Source organism: Felis catus, chromosome E2 (genome assembly GCF_018350175.1).
Source record: "Felis catus isolate Fca126 chromosome E2, F.catus_Fca126_mat1.0, whole genome shotgun sequence".
In the NCBI taxonomy this organism is placed as follows: Eukaryota; Metazoa; Chordata; class Mammalia; order Carnivora; family Felidae; genus Felis; species Felis catus.
The window spans coordinates 53802590-53817380 of record NC_058382.1 but is presented as its reverse complement, the minus strand read 5'-3'; the positions used below and the strand labels follow the sequence as shown (position 1 = coordinate 53817380).

Sequence of the window (14791 nt, the reverse complement as noted above, 5' to 3'; positions counted from 1 at the left end):
CTACAAAGTCATCTGTAAATCACACTCGTATCTGGACTCTTTAGGGTGCTGTATAGAGTTTCTAGAAGCCTCTTCTAAAATCCCACCTATACAGGGCATTCATGTTGAATGAACTTCCTGGAAATGCCATGAAGCCTGAGCTTATGGAGCTATGGAGTATGTATTGACTATTTATGACTCAGGTAGGTAGCCATGTGATCTGGTCTGGGTCAGCCCAGAGAGAAACTGGAAGGTTAGAGAAATTTGACTCCAATGTTGTTACCTCTCTTCCTTTCAGTTCTGCTCTTTTTTTTCTTTCACCTCTTCTTAAACTTCCTGTCCCTTGGCGTCTGTTGGCTCAGTGTTTTTCAAATGTCGGCCATTCCTTTGTGTACCTCTTCAGGATTTATGGCAAATAATTACAACCAATATTGATTTATTCAATATTTTCTTAAACTGACTTGCTTGTTTTTTTGTTTTCACTTTAACTGCCGTGTCCTAAACATTGGCATTTATGAAACCACAAATTTGACAACTGAGTTGTGATATTCCTTTTATACATACACACAGATATGTAATTATGATAATCAAAAAAAATCATGTGCCAATTACATCATTCCAGGGGCCATCAGATCTATGGCTCCAGCTCAGGACACGTGAGATTGTCTGACAGTTTCTGGAATAGTGCTGATGATGGGAATGTCTATGTCTGCGCTCTTTGGTACAGCAGGCAACAGCCCCATGTAGCGACCGGGTACTTGAAATGTGGCAAACGCAACCGTGAGACTGAATTTGTAGTATATTTAATTAATTAATCTAACGAATGTAAGCTTAAATTCGAACAGCCACATGCCGAGCGTGGCTACCATGTTGGATAGCACAACTCTAGGGTATCTGCACTTAAAAATAAATCATAGCAGAAGGGATGAACCTCAGGCCAGATACTGTATAAGCAGTTTGCATATTTTCCTAAGGACCCTGTGAGGGAGGTATTTCCGCATTCAGGCAGTAGGCGCAAGTCAGCGAGGGGAGGATTTGCCATCGCATCCTTAAATACACAAACAACGAAGCCATTCTCTGTTATTTACAGAAAGAGAGAGCGAGAGAGAGAGAGAGAGACAGACCTGTAAATGAGCAAATTGTCATCCAGTCCCAGCCACATTCAAGATTTAAAAGGTTGACATTCCTTTTTTCCTTCTCTCTCCCTTTTTTTTTAAACATCCAGCCTTCCTCATTAACCAGATATCTTCATTCTCTAAATATTTACCACCCAAACGAAATTTACAGTTTAATTTGCTGTATAAAATCATTTATTGACTGATAAACCTCATTACTAAGCTCTAGCACAGCCCCTGGTACTCCCGACAGTTTTAATTCTTGTAACAGCAGGCTCCTGCGAGAGAGAAAAACAATCCTGTCAAATGAACTGCGGGGGTCTAAATTATTCAAATACACTAAATCCATGCAGAACCCTTTCCCCGGCTCATAATTTTTTCTTTCGGAGCCAACAATTAACTGGCAATATTCTAACTTGAACAATGACAGCCATTCTGAAAGAATTCTGGGAACGGGGAACATCCCACCTTCTCACGTGTCCTTTTGCTCCGGGGGCACCAGAGGAGTGACCCCTGCAGGAGGCCCTGTCTCTACCCAAAGCCTCACCTCTTCAGAACGTATCATTCTCTCTCCCCTGTCCCCAGGTCAGAGACTGTCTTCTGGACATCAAGGTATGTGTGTGTCTGTGAGTGTTTGTTTCTAGCATTTATGAGGAGCCTCGGTCTGCAATTAGTTAATTGCATATGCATCCTTCTGCCTCTAGGGGAAAGAGGGCCTCCGGTTTTCTACCTGCAGATGGAACCAAACTAATTATTGAGCTGCTGATTCAGAAGGCAGGCCTATCTAATTGAGTCTGCAAAAAGAGAGGAAAAAAAAAAAAAAAAACCCTCTAAAAATGTTATTAGCTCAGCACGGCAAATAGCAAGAGTCCGTCTCACATTTGGGAAGGCACGTTTTTTTCCACCATATTGGACCTCAGTCATGATCGGCACAGTGAATGGCCTTGAATGTCAGTGGATGTGGTTTTGTATCTCATTTCCCATAGCCTGTAGCCCCTAACAGTCATGGATCCCTCTGCCTGACACTCAATGTCAAAGTTCTTAAACAGGAAAAAGAATTGTTTTAAATGCTGGTCTTGACAGTTCATCCATGTGTTCCTTCTTTTATCAGATATTTAGCGAGTGTCAACTCTCTGCCAGCTCGTAGCACCTAGGAAGCATCATGGCACCAGATGTGGGAGGCGAAGCAAAAGAGTGACACTTAATCAAAGTGGGTCTTAGTCCTTGACCCCTAGCTCAGAGCTGATGTGAATGTGTGAACCAGAAAAACTTCAGAGGTTTATTTAAAATGCAGATTAATTGGGGGCGCCTAGGGGGCTCAGTCGGTTAAGCGTCCGACTTTGGCTCAGGTCATTATCTCGCAGTCCGTGAGTTTGAGCCTTGCGTCAGGCTCTGTGCTGACGGCTCAGAGCCTGGAACCTGCTTCAGATTCTGTGTCTCCTTCTCTCTCTGCCCCTCCCCGCTTGCTCTCTCTCTCTCTCTCTCTCCCTCTGAAAAATAACAAACATTAAAAAAATGAAATGCAGATTAACTGGACTCATCTCACAGAGTAAATCAGAATTTCTGAGATGGAACCCAGGAATCTGCATTCTTCCACGCTTCCCCAGGTGGTTCTTCAGTGCTTGGAAATTTCAAAGTGTTGGCTTCTGCCTTTCCAGGTGACTTACGCCTGAGAGCATCAGGCACCGCTAGATGACCATGAAAGAAATGTCAGCCTCAATGGTACAGATGAGTAACCCAGAAGACCTCAGCGAGGGGCATACCCAAGGTCTGCACTCAGAGCTGGCTTAGAGCCGAAGAGACGAGGTGTGGGGTGTGTTTGTGCAAATGCAAGGGGCAAACGGTCATTGTGACTGTGGTCGTCCTGCCTGTGGGGTTCGTGGGGGCTTTGGTCTTGTGTTTACTGTTATGTTCTTCGTGGCTTTACTTGTTTACTTTATTAAATATTAAACTTTTAGTTTTAGAATGAGAAGAACTTTGGAAAAGTGTGCACGGATGGTGTGGAGAGTCTCCATATACCTCCCACCCAGGTCCCCCCATTATTAACATCATCAGTTAGTGTGGTAACTTTGTCACAATTCCCGAACCAGAATCGATACGTGATCATTCACTGATCTCCATACTGGAACCGAATTTCCATAGTTTTAAACTTAGTATCGTCTCCCCCGTCCAGAATTCCCTATGACACTCCATCATCAGGTCTTCTTAGGTTCCTCCTAGCTTTGACTGTTTCTCAGACTCTCTCTGTTTTTGATGGCCTTGATGGTTTGGAGGTGTATCCTTCAGGTGTTTCGTAGCCTGACCCTCCGTCGGGATTTGCCTGATGTTTTTTTCCATTACGTTTTTCTCATGATGTTTTTCTCATGATCTTATCCCTGTGGATGTTGACCCTGCTCACCTGGCTGAGTATGTTTATGAGGCTTCCCCACTGTAAACTTACCTTTCCCCTCCCTTCCCATCCTATGTGCTTAAAGTCAGTATGTGCAGCCCAAATTTAAGGGGTGGGGAATATGTTCCACCTCCTTGAGCAGAGAGTATTTACATAAATTTTTTGACATTGTTCTGTATGGAGAACTTGTGCATTCTCTTTTATTTATTCTTCCATTCATTCATTCAAACGTTTATTATGTTAGTATGAGCTTATGGATATTTATGTTATACTCTGGGTTTTAACCCAATATACTATGTTATTATTATTATTATTTTTTTTTGCTCACATTGCTCCAGTGGTAGATATTGGGGAGATTTCAACTGGCTTCTGTGTTCCTCTGACGTATCCACATAGTTCTGTCTTTTGAGCACTCTGCCGTTGCCTTTCCTGGCCATAGTGGGGTTACCAAAACCCATGAAAGAAGTGCTTTCTAAGAGTATGTACTCCACGCCTAGGTCGGTGGTAAAGATAAGGTTAGAGAAGTTAAGGTACCAGGGTCTCGTCTCTAGTAGCTCTGTTTCTAATGAGGCGGGGGGAGCTTGACCCTTGTTCCATTTTGCCATTGTCGGTTTGTTTCTCTAAGTGCCCCCATACAGAGGAGCATGGGATGCCACGGTGTCTCAGAGGAGAGGACACCTTCATCTAGTTTGGAACATGTGGGGAAACATTCCACAGGAGGCAACTCTTCAGCTGAGTTCTGAAGAATTGATCAGTATTTTGAATACGTGTCTGTTGAGTGTTCTAGTACAGGCTGGGTGTTGAGAACATAATGGAGGGGAGAAGAACCCAGATAAGGTTACTGGATTCACGGAGAGCTCAGTTAAGTGAGGAACTCAAGCGTTTAGTAGCACAAGGGGCAGCGAATCAGGTGGCGACCTGGTGGTGCAGCCCTGAGGTTTCGCCTGCAAACTTTCCTTTGGGTTCTCACAGCTCCGTGTCTGTTGAGCTCCTTTGCGAGCATGTTCCGCCAAGATTCCAAAGCCCCTGGCTTACCGGGAGCTGTGTGCTGACTCCTGTGCGTTGCATCAGGCACAAGGGAGAGGGGAGGAAAGGCGGGGGGCCAAGTGGGACAACTTCCATTTTATCCTTTTTATATGTAAATGTGACTTTAAATAATATTTTGTAATGACCTGCATTTCTGTTAGGAAATATCTCTTGATGATTTATCTTTCTCTCTGCAATTATGACAGCCTAGTGATCTTGTTAATTAATGCCAAAGTGGGTTTTTCAGCACCTCATGAAAGGCTTGTCCTTTCAGGACACCGACACTCATGCCAGGGGCACAGAAAGCCGTTTTCTGGTGGGTGGAAACAGACCTTTTGATCCCCCACCTCCTCCTTTTCCCCTCCTTCGGCCTCTTATTATATTTCCATTTTCCCTGTTCCGTATCTCCTCTTCCTCTTCATTCTCAGCCCTCTGCCTTTCTCCTTTTCCTTTTCTTCTCTTCCAAAACATAGCTGCTCCTTATTGCTCTGAAGCGTTGTTTTAAACAGTTCAGCTGTCATCAGTGTGTTCCTTTGGAGGCTCTCTTTCCTCTGGAAGGATTGTTTTATTTTACCGTTTCATTCGATATTTCCTATTCAGTAAGTTTTGGTTACCTTCCAGACATCAGGGAAACAAGAGGGAACCAGAGAGCGTCCTGCCTGCAAGACTCTTAATTTTGACCCATAAAAACCACTAACACGTTGAATGAGTGAACGAACGATTCTGTGGTCCAATAAATGTGTTAATGCTACCTCAGGGCTGGCAAACTGTGGCCTGAAGGCCAAATACTTGCTTGTTTTTGTAAATAAAGTTTTATCGGAACGCAGCCCCACCCATTCGCTTGCATGTTATCCATGGCTGCTTTTCTGCTGCGACCACAGTTGAGTTGTTGCACGATAGAAACCCTGTGGCCCACAGTGCCTAAACTATCTACTTTCTGGCCCTTTACAGAAAAAGTTTCCCGATCCCTGTTCTGTTCCCTCACTGGAGATTCCGAATGAATGCCCATTACATATTCAAAAGTCTGAAAAAATTCTGTGGTCGGAAAACTTTATTTCTTCAACTCATTTTTTTCCCCAAATGTATCTGATCACAGAACCCTCCTCCCACCCTCATTTCCATGAATTGATTTTGTAGACAGTGCCCTTAGATGAAATGCCGAGACCTGAAGTTTGTCTTTGTCTGCCTGATTTGCATTCTGGCCCTCTGTCTTCCCCTGGCTGGACTTCCCCTGGCTAACTCCAGCTCCTCTCTCAGCCCCTTTGAAAATACCCTTCCACTCAGGCACGAACGCAGGGATTCTCCTCCATTCCAGTGAGGCAGGTTTCTCTTTCCAGGAGCAATGATGTGTAAAGCCCAAGTCACCACTCATGGCAAAACCAGTTAGACGGGTCTTCTAGCCATGGGGTTTCCACTCTTGCCTCCTCTGAGTCATGTCAAAGGAAACTCGTTTCGATTTGTGGTTTATTTTTCTGTGGTATTCTTGAAGCAGAGATTAAATGGAGAAGGCTTAAAGATCAGCCTGACCTGAAGGGAGGGTCACGGTGGTGTTGAAAATCCCAGCAGGTGTCAGTTTCCCCTAAGGTCCCGAGAGAGCCTGGGGAGTTACCGCAGGAGAGCCGTCCTTCCTGTCCTGGATGTTGGGGGGTGGTCTTTGGAGGGGAAGACTCAGATTATACCTTGGCCCTTGGAGAGTGCCTTCAAAGTAGACATGGGCTCCAAGGTCACTTCCCAGTCCTGCTGCTGCTTCCATTCTCATAAATGAGGCCTGAGGAAGACAGCAGAGTGTCGGGTACCACAGGTGGGGTGTGGGGACAAATGCTTTTTCACTGGGCTGGGGGCGTGAAGTCGATAGATAGCCACCAGCCGTAGAACCTGGAAGAGGGCATTTCCAGAGCCAAATCAATAACCACAGCGCTAAAGTCAAGGAATGGTGCACAGAGCCCAGTGTAAGTGTGGCAGGCAAAATTATAAAGGAGTATTTTCTCTCACCCTCCAAATTTCCTAATCGCCAGGAAAATGAATGTGATGGTGTTACTCCTCTGATTAGGTGACATTACATAGCAGAAGGGGTTTCGTAATTAAGATGTAATTAAGGTTACTAATCAGTTGGCCTTAAAATAGGAGATCAGCAGTTTTCTTCATCTAGTGGTGGGAAAGGAAGGCAGAAAGATTCAGTTCACAAGAAGGACTGCCCTGTTCCTGGCTTTGAAGATGCAGGGAGCCATGTGCCAGGTTACAGGAACAACCACCACAAGCTGAGAGCAACCCCCACTGACCACCAGCCAGGGAATGGGGACTTGAGACCTGCAACCACAAGGAACTGAATTCTGCCAACAACCTGAATGAGCCCAGAAGCATATTCTTCCCCAGATCCTTCAGATAGCATTTAGCCTGGCTCACACTTTGATTTCAGCCTTGAAAGATCCTGAGTAGAGAACTGAGCCATGCCATACTGGGCCTCTGACTTTCAGAACTGTGAGCTACTAATGTATTTTGTTGAAGCTGCTAAGTTTGTGGTCATTCGCTTAGTGGGAAACTAAGATAATAAGCAAAGCATCAAGATGGCTAATAATTTGATGAGGAGTGTCAAAGGGGCATATTATGATGTTTTTATAGCATCCCTTACTTTGTTAAGCTAACACTTCCCTCTTCTATAATAATGTTGGCTAGTCTATGTGGTTTCTTTCTAATCTACTGCATGTCTCCACTCCACCCCAGGAGTTGACATCAGATCCAAGTCTTGCTAACGACAGGATTTCAACCTCCTGGCCACACTGATAAGTTCAGGAGTAAATTTATAACATAAGTGGGGCAGGCAAAAATTATCGGAAAGACAATCTCAATGAACTCTTGAGCCATGAAGACTATGTGAGTTTCTTTTCTGGTAGTTGGAGAAAGCTTGGGAATAAAGCAACCACAGAGGAAAACAGAATTGTTAGATGGAGAGAGTCCATGCAATTGAAACATAACTCCAACTAGCACCCATGTCAAAGTGCAGGATTTGTGAGCCCCGTACCGTTCTCTGAGGTTGGGCTAGTTTTACATAATAGGTTGAATCCCCAAAACCATACCAGATGTCATGGAACAGGCAGACAGGTCCCTCATCTGCCCGTCAGGATTTCCCCATGAGTCTGCCGCTAACTCATACGTGACCTCGGGCCAATTGCTTCTCCTCTTTTACTTACAAAGTTAGGGTTTGGACAAGAACTAGCAGAGTTCTTGAAGACCAGCTAACACCACGTGATATCCATGATTCCCTGGATGCACACCTGCGATCCGATTCTCTAATGGATATAGGCCTGTGTGTGCGAACATCGGAGATTTGGAATCATTGTTCTATACTTATTAGTACGACACTCGTCATTCAGAGTTTCGTGGTACCCGAAGATCTTTCGTGGGTGTGAGACTCGTGGCCTTCTCTAGTTATGCTGTGAGCATTGTCATCTACATGTCATGGAAGAGGTAATGCGGTTCAGAGAGGCAAAGCGACTTGCTGAAGCTCAGGGAACCGGTAAGTAGCAGAGCCAAGAGGAAAACCGAGAGGGCCCAGCTCCGTGGCACTACCCTTTCTGCCGCCATCGTTGCGTCGTTCAGACTGCTCGGGGAGGGTTCCTCTGCACGTGGCTGCCCTTCACTGTTCCGCACGCTCAACGTTTGGGTTTGCGCAGGAGGAGCCCGGTGCATCGGCCTGGAAGCGTCCGCCCTGTGACTGCCCATTATAAGACCAGCACTGCCACAGAACCAGTTTCTAAGCACTGTCCACAGAAAAACCTGAGCAAGCCCGAGTCTCGCCCGTGGTTTGAAGAACTCTAATGAAGGGTTGATCTGTGTCCTGAGCCTGAGTCTAAAGAAACTAAAGAAGAAGAGACAAAGGAGTAGCAGATGAAGAGACACAGATTGACCTTTCTTCTAGCGTCTGGTTTGAAACCCACGTGGGTCTGAAGACAGGGCCAAGAATTCCGCGCACAGTCCCTCAATTACATGCTGTGCCAGGGGAGATGGCTTCACGCGCTTGGGACGTGCCAGGGAAGGTTGACAGCCCGAAGGCGTGGGGCAGACCTCCTGCTTCCAGCAGGGCTCCGAGCCCCAGAGGAACAGGGAGGAGCTGGGCCCACCTGTGCTGGGCGTTCTCCCTGGCTCTGGCATCCAGCAGGCCGCTCCCTTCTGTCCTGGGGCGGGAAGAGGAGGAAGTGGTGTGCTAACCAAGTCCAGTCCGAGGGGAAGGAACTATCATGAGTTAAGGAGCGTTTCTTCTTAAAATAAACATAATCCTTGCACAAGTGTGTACCTTTTCCCGGACTATCGGCCATGAGAAGAGCATTGTCCTTTGGTGCTGCGATGTGCCGTCTGCCCATCCGTCCTTCCTTGGTCCCCTGCAGTGTCCTGGGATCCCTTTGGAGCAGAGATGAAACCTGAGTGTGCCCTGACACCTTGCCCTCGTTTTACAAGATTAGACCTGGAGAGCGACGCTTATCCTTCTGCATGGAAAGTAACTTCCACTCCTTATGGTGTCTTTAATCTCTGTGCCATAGGCCGAGAAAACTCAAATAGCCATTTTCAGCTTTGATAAAGAAAACCAAAATAAACTAGTCTGGCAAAGGGTATCTACAGGAAGTCCCAAATGCCCATTAGGTTCTCCCATGAAGGAAAAGTGCCCTAAAGCCTTGCAACTCAAACTGTGGTCCGTGGATCTGTAGCACCGTATCCCCGGAGAGCCTGTTAGAAGTGAAGAGTCTTAGGACTTGCCCTGGCTCACCCTGAACTGGAACCTGCATTTGAACAAGATCCCAGGTGATCTGTGTGCTCATTAGAATTGGAGAAGCACTGCCGTGAAGTCCTTCCCACCCAGGGGAAAGGACAATCCAGTTGTGAATACTTCAGTACGCATCCATCCCACCACCAGGGGAAAGATGTTGGGAGAGAGTGTTGGGGAACGTGTATTTCGGTGTGTGTGTGTGGGGGGGGTACCACCGGACCTCCTCTCTGAGAGAAAATTGGTTGACTGTTTTCGTAAAGACTGAGCAGACACGTTCATTCATTTACTTTTTGTTTGTTTTGAGAGATGACTCTGGGCTCCACACTTTGCAATAATCTCGGCGTACTCTGGTGAAAAAATAGACATCATCGCTGTGCACATGGAATTTATCGCCTGCTGGGAGCGACGTATGTTTACTTTTATGTTTGTCTGCAGTTGTGACCGGGAGGAAAAGAACAGGGGGCTGCGCAGGAACTACTCAGTTACCTTGGTAGGAGCGAGGTGATTTCCGGGCGTTCTGGAGGGGGAATCATACAGATCATCCCGACCAGGGACTGGGAAGCTAGAGCTCATGGGTCAACTCCAGCTTGCCACGTGTTTTTTAAGTGACGTTTTAATGGAACAAAGACCCTCCCACTTACTCGTATTTAGGGCGGCTCTGGCCCTACAGCAGCCAATTCCAGTAGTTGTGACAGAGACCGTGTGGCTCAGCAACAGCTAAAATATTTATTATCTGGCCCTTGGAGAGTAAGTTTGCTCCAGCCTTTTAGGGTTTTTGTTTTGTTTTGTTTTGTTTTGTTGGAGATGAGCGAAATGATATCCAGGCAGGGGAAGTTAATTACCCACGATCACAGAGCAAATGAATGCAGAGCAAGCATAGGACTCCCCCTTCCCTGACTCTCAGGGTTGGCAGGGGCACCGGGAATATCTAGGACGTGCTATGGCAGAGGGACAAGTGGAGCCAAGGACCCTGTCTGGGCAAGGGCCCCAAGCAGCGAGCTGTGGACTTAGAAGCTGGCCTTGGTAGATTAGGAGAGACTGTCCAAGGCCCAGTGGGGAGAGGAGGTCACAGTGCACCCAGGAAGGCGGGAGGAGCTAAGCCTTGAGCTGACGCGCAGACAACCAACCGAGGAGAAGTAGGGTGACGATTTACATAGCAGTGGTTCAGAAAGCCCACAAACAGTGTCTTTCTCCAGAAAACTCCATTTCTACAGACCTGAAATGCCAACCCCCACAGAATGAAAATGAGAGTGTATGTGGGGTGGGTACAGAGGTGGGGGACCTGGGCCAACGAGACTTACAGGCAAGGAGAAGAACAAATATAGACCCCAAGGCAAGCAAGGGCATGAAGCAGCTAAGAAACTGTAAGGAACTCAGTGTGGATCGTCCACTTTGCACTTTTTCTGAACTTGACCTCACTGTGGGTAAGACCACCTCCCTAGTCATCGCCAAGGCAGACTCTTCACTAGGGCTTTTGAGCCACATCATCTGAGCAAAAGGCTTCCACATATAGGAAGAAGGTGCTAATTCCTTGCTCTGGCTCATGCCTTAAGCAGAACGAAACAAGACAAAGCAACACAACAGAACTCATCTGATACCATCAGGTTCTGCATCTGAGGGAGATTATTTTTGACTATGTTTTTCAATTAAGAGAGTATCCTAGAAATAATATCAGAGTCATTAGAGTTAAGCCCCATTCATCAATGTATATTGATTGATCTTAGTCATACTCAAATAGGAGAATGGAGGCCATTGGGGGGAAGGCGTTTTTTGTTTTTGTTTTTCTGTGAAGTCCAGTTAGATGCGCTTAAAAGTAGAGAAAATAGAGGCATTAAATTCACTCTTGAGCTTGTCAAAGAAATCCAGCAATTACTTTAAAAAAGTGACAAACTCAGGGCCAGCTTTCTATCTGGCTGTTTGTTGGTCTTTCAGTCTTCGTGTGATATGGTTGAACCTCATTGTTAGGGGCAAGCCACTCTGCTCCTGGATTGAAGGACTGTTCTGAAACTTGTAGTCACTAATTATTTGGGATTTTTTTTTCCCGCCTGATGTTGTCATTTGAACTAAAGGCTAAGACTAGAGTCTCATTTATTACCGTGATTCCTCCATAACAGGGATGGATATGGAATTTAAATACAACCCTCTTCTGAAAGCCACGGTGCCTGCTCACACACAAAAATGTTCACTGAGTATGCTGAAATGTCAGAAGCAAGGGTCTTATGGAATCTGGTAGCAATGTCTGACATGCTCTGGAAAATTCCAATGTAGTAGACAGAGGGCTCCAAGGCTAAAATTTAACTATTTTCCCCTAAAGTTTAATTTCCATGGCTTGATTTCATAAAAAGCAATTTTCATCATGGTTTTTAGGTGGTCATAATTGAAAGAGAAATTTCTCCCCCTGAGAGGGTCTCTGAAGATAGCTATCTTTGACATTGATGCATCTCCCTCTTGGCCAGAAGCCACAGAGATGGGTCCCCCTCATGTTAGATCATTAATTGTTCATCTCCAGGTTTGCACGCACTAAGCTGAGAACCGAGGCAATTATGCAATTAAGTCAAGCAAAAAACGATGCTTGTGCTCCACTGAGCCACAATTTTAGTTGACAGTTGCTTTGACTTGACTTGTCCTGATAATTGCTTCAAGTCCTACATGACCCTCTGACAGAAAGTGTGAGCTCCTTTGGAGAGTGTGTGATTTGCGGGGGACAGTTCCACCATCTTCTTCCAGAAAAGTGGGGAATGGATACTGATATGTTTCATTGACGTCAAATACAACCCGTGTTAGTTGGGATTTGCCCAGAGGCTGATCCTAAGACAAGATCCCAAATCCATTGGATTATCCCGGAAGTGATTCCGGGAAGTGTTGGTTGAGGGATGAGGGTGTAAGACCGCAAGTTACCTCTGCGGGTAACGAGCTTACCCCCACGGGGCACATCTAAGAACCAGTGTAGGCACCCTGCTCAGAATTCCTGCCTGAGGGAGATACACAGACCCCCAGTGGTCACTGTTCAGGGCCTTTACCGGAGGCATTAGCCCTTTAGCACTTGGGGCACAGTGGGCTCCAGCTTACAGGGAAAGCCATCGGGCAAAGAGGCAGATGTTGGCCTGTGAAGTCTGGCCGGCAGGCTCCGCAAAGAGGAGTCCCAAAGGGAACAGACGGGGCACCAGCTCTACGTCCAGACCTCCTCAAGCCAAAAACCCTCACTTTTTGCCCCTCCAGATCTAGCTCTACCTTTCTTTTATTCTCTGCTTTCAGAACAAGTTCTGATGTTCGGACCTGACCTTGACGAGCGTGCACCTTGTCATTCTCCTGGAGAAGGTAGGTCACCAGTGGAACATGCACATGACTTTTCAGTCTCTTTGCAAAACTCCAGATATTAGAGACACTGCAGAGAAAATAGTCCCACGCTGGATTCCCTGAGTTGGATGATTCCTCTTATAAAGCTAACTCTGTAACGTTACCTATTTTTACTCTCAGGTACCCTTTTGTCTTTTAAAAAGAAAAAAAAAATGTACAACTTCAAAACTGAAACACCCCACTGTATCTGGTCTTTCTGTATGCCTTTCAACAGCCTCTGGCTCGAGGTAATGTCATCCTGATCAGATTTTTTTCTTCGCTAGACTACACACATAGCCAGGCCAAGCCAAATCAACACGTATTTATTTAACAATTAATGTGTATCATGATTACATAAGGTAAGTACTTCTAAACCACATACTGTGTAACTTGCTCTAAGTCAACTTTTCTTCTTTGCCTGTGGTATTACTTGCAAATACATCTAGGAAAGGAATGGACACAGAGCCAACAATGGGTTTGCAGGATGGAAAGCATAATCCCCTTTCCGCATTTTGCCTCATGTAACGTTCTTAGAAAACCCGAGTACACATGAGCTCAGGAATTGTTCCCACCAGTATTTACAATGGGATTCTTTATTCTTTCAATTACAGCTCCTTTAAGAATGCTTGATAATATTAAAATCTAAGTGTCACGGGCACAGAAATTTAGGGTAATCTTTTGGCTCCCTGAAAGGAAGTCCGCATGTATAGATAAGTACCCAGAAGAGAGTTGTAAGGGAGCAGGCCTTGTACATCATTCTTCTTAGCTGGGATCTCGTTTATCTCATCTCCTGAGACCTTCGTGTAATGCTCTGTGCTCTGAGAGCCTTCACTAGCTCCCCTGGACAGAGCGAGTTGTTTTTCTGATTCTCCCACCTCCACCACTCTGTTTGGTGTTTACCTGTTTTACACCCTACATAGTGAATTTCTCAGAGCAAGGATAGTATCTTATTCAAAATGGGAATTTAGGGGGTGCCTGGGTGGCTCAGTTGGTTGAGCATCTGACTCTTGATTTTGGCTCAGGTCATGATCCCATGGGGTCAAGCCCCGCATCAGACTCTGTGCTGAGTGTGGAACCTGCTTGAAATTCTCCCTCTCTCTCTCCCCCCACAGCTCTTCCTTTGTCCCTCTCCCCCACTCACACACTGTCTCTCTGAAATAAAAAAAATGAGAATTTAAAATTCTCCTCTTGCCCAGGATAGTGACTAGGACATAATGGGTGATCAGCAAATGCTTGTTAAGTTGACATGAGGAAGAGTGTTCTTTATTCTGATAATGGCTACAAAAAAAAATCTACACCAAATATCATAATTAGTGGTGAAATATTTAAAGCTTTCCCTTGAGATTGGGAACCAAACAAGAATGCCTACTATCTTTTTAATGTCACAGTGCATGTCCCAGCCAGTTCAGTGAGGAAAGGACAAGAAATTTTAAAATATAAGGATAAGGGGAGCCTGGGTGGCTCAGTTGCTTGCGTGTCTGATTTCAGCTCAGACATGATCTCACGGTTGACGAGTTCGAGCCCCACATCAGGCTCTGTGCTGACAGCTCAGAGCCTGGAGCCTGCTTCACATTCTGTGTGTCTCCCTCTCTGCCACACCCCACTCATGCTCTGTCTCTCTCTGTCTCAAAAATGAAAAAAAAAAAACATTAAAAAATTTGTTTTAAAATGTATGGATAAGAAAGGAAGAAATACAACTTTCATTAGCACACAACATTACTGGAAAGTAGAAATCTAAAAGTCTACAAGTAAAGTGTAAGAACTAATAAGTGAATTTAGCAAGGTTGATAAAGTCAGTATGGAAATATGTACGTCTGTGTACCAGCAACAAATACTTAAGAAAATGAAATGAGGGTCACCAGGACGCATTAGTAATAGCATCACATACATTAAACATTAGGGGAAAAAAATCTAACAAAAGATGTACGTGGCTTCTAAAACTATAAAACATCATTGAAAGAAATTAAAGAATGTGGTCTTCCCCCCAACCCTCATGCTTTCCACGTTTGTGGACGTACAGAGTACAGAGTATCCTGGGAGTGTAGAGTGGCCGAGAAGGAATCACAGAGCGATCGAGACCCTGGTTCATATAGATCCGGGTAGGCTCTTCTAGTTATCAGTTGCTGTATAACAAATGACCCCACACTTTGTGGCTGAAAACAGCGTTCAGTTGCTTGTAGATCTGCA

The 14791-nt window shown here is 45.5% G+C and overlaps 1 long non-coding RNA gene across 5 annotated transcripts in view; it reads left to right on the top strand.

The window, feature by feature from the left end:
- Positions 1-14791, top strand: part of LOC102900985 — an 807705-nt gene that overhangs the window by 341190 nt on the left and 451724 nt on the right. For all 5 annotated transcript variants that reach the window (XR_006590330.1, XR_006590331.1, XR_006590332.1 and 2 more), the window contains exon 10: positions 12524-12586. This is a non-coding gene — a long non-coding RNA (uncharacterized LOC102900985). The remainder of the gene's footprint in view (positions 1-12523; positions 12587-14791) is intronic.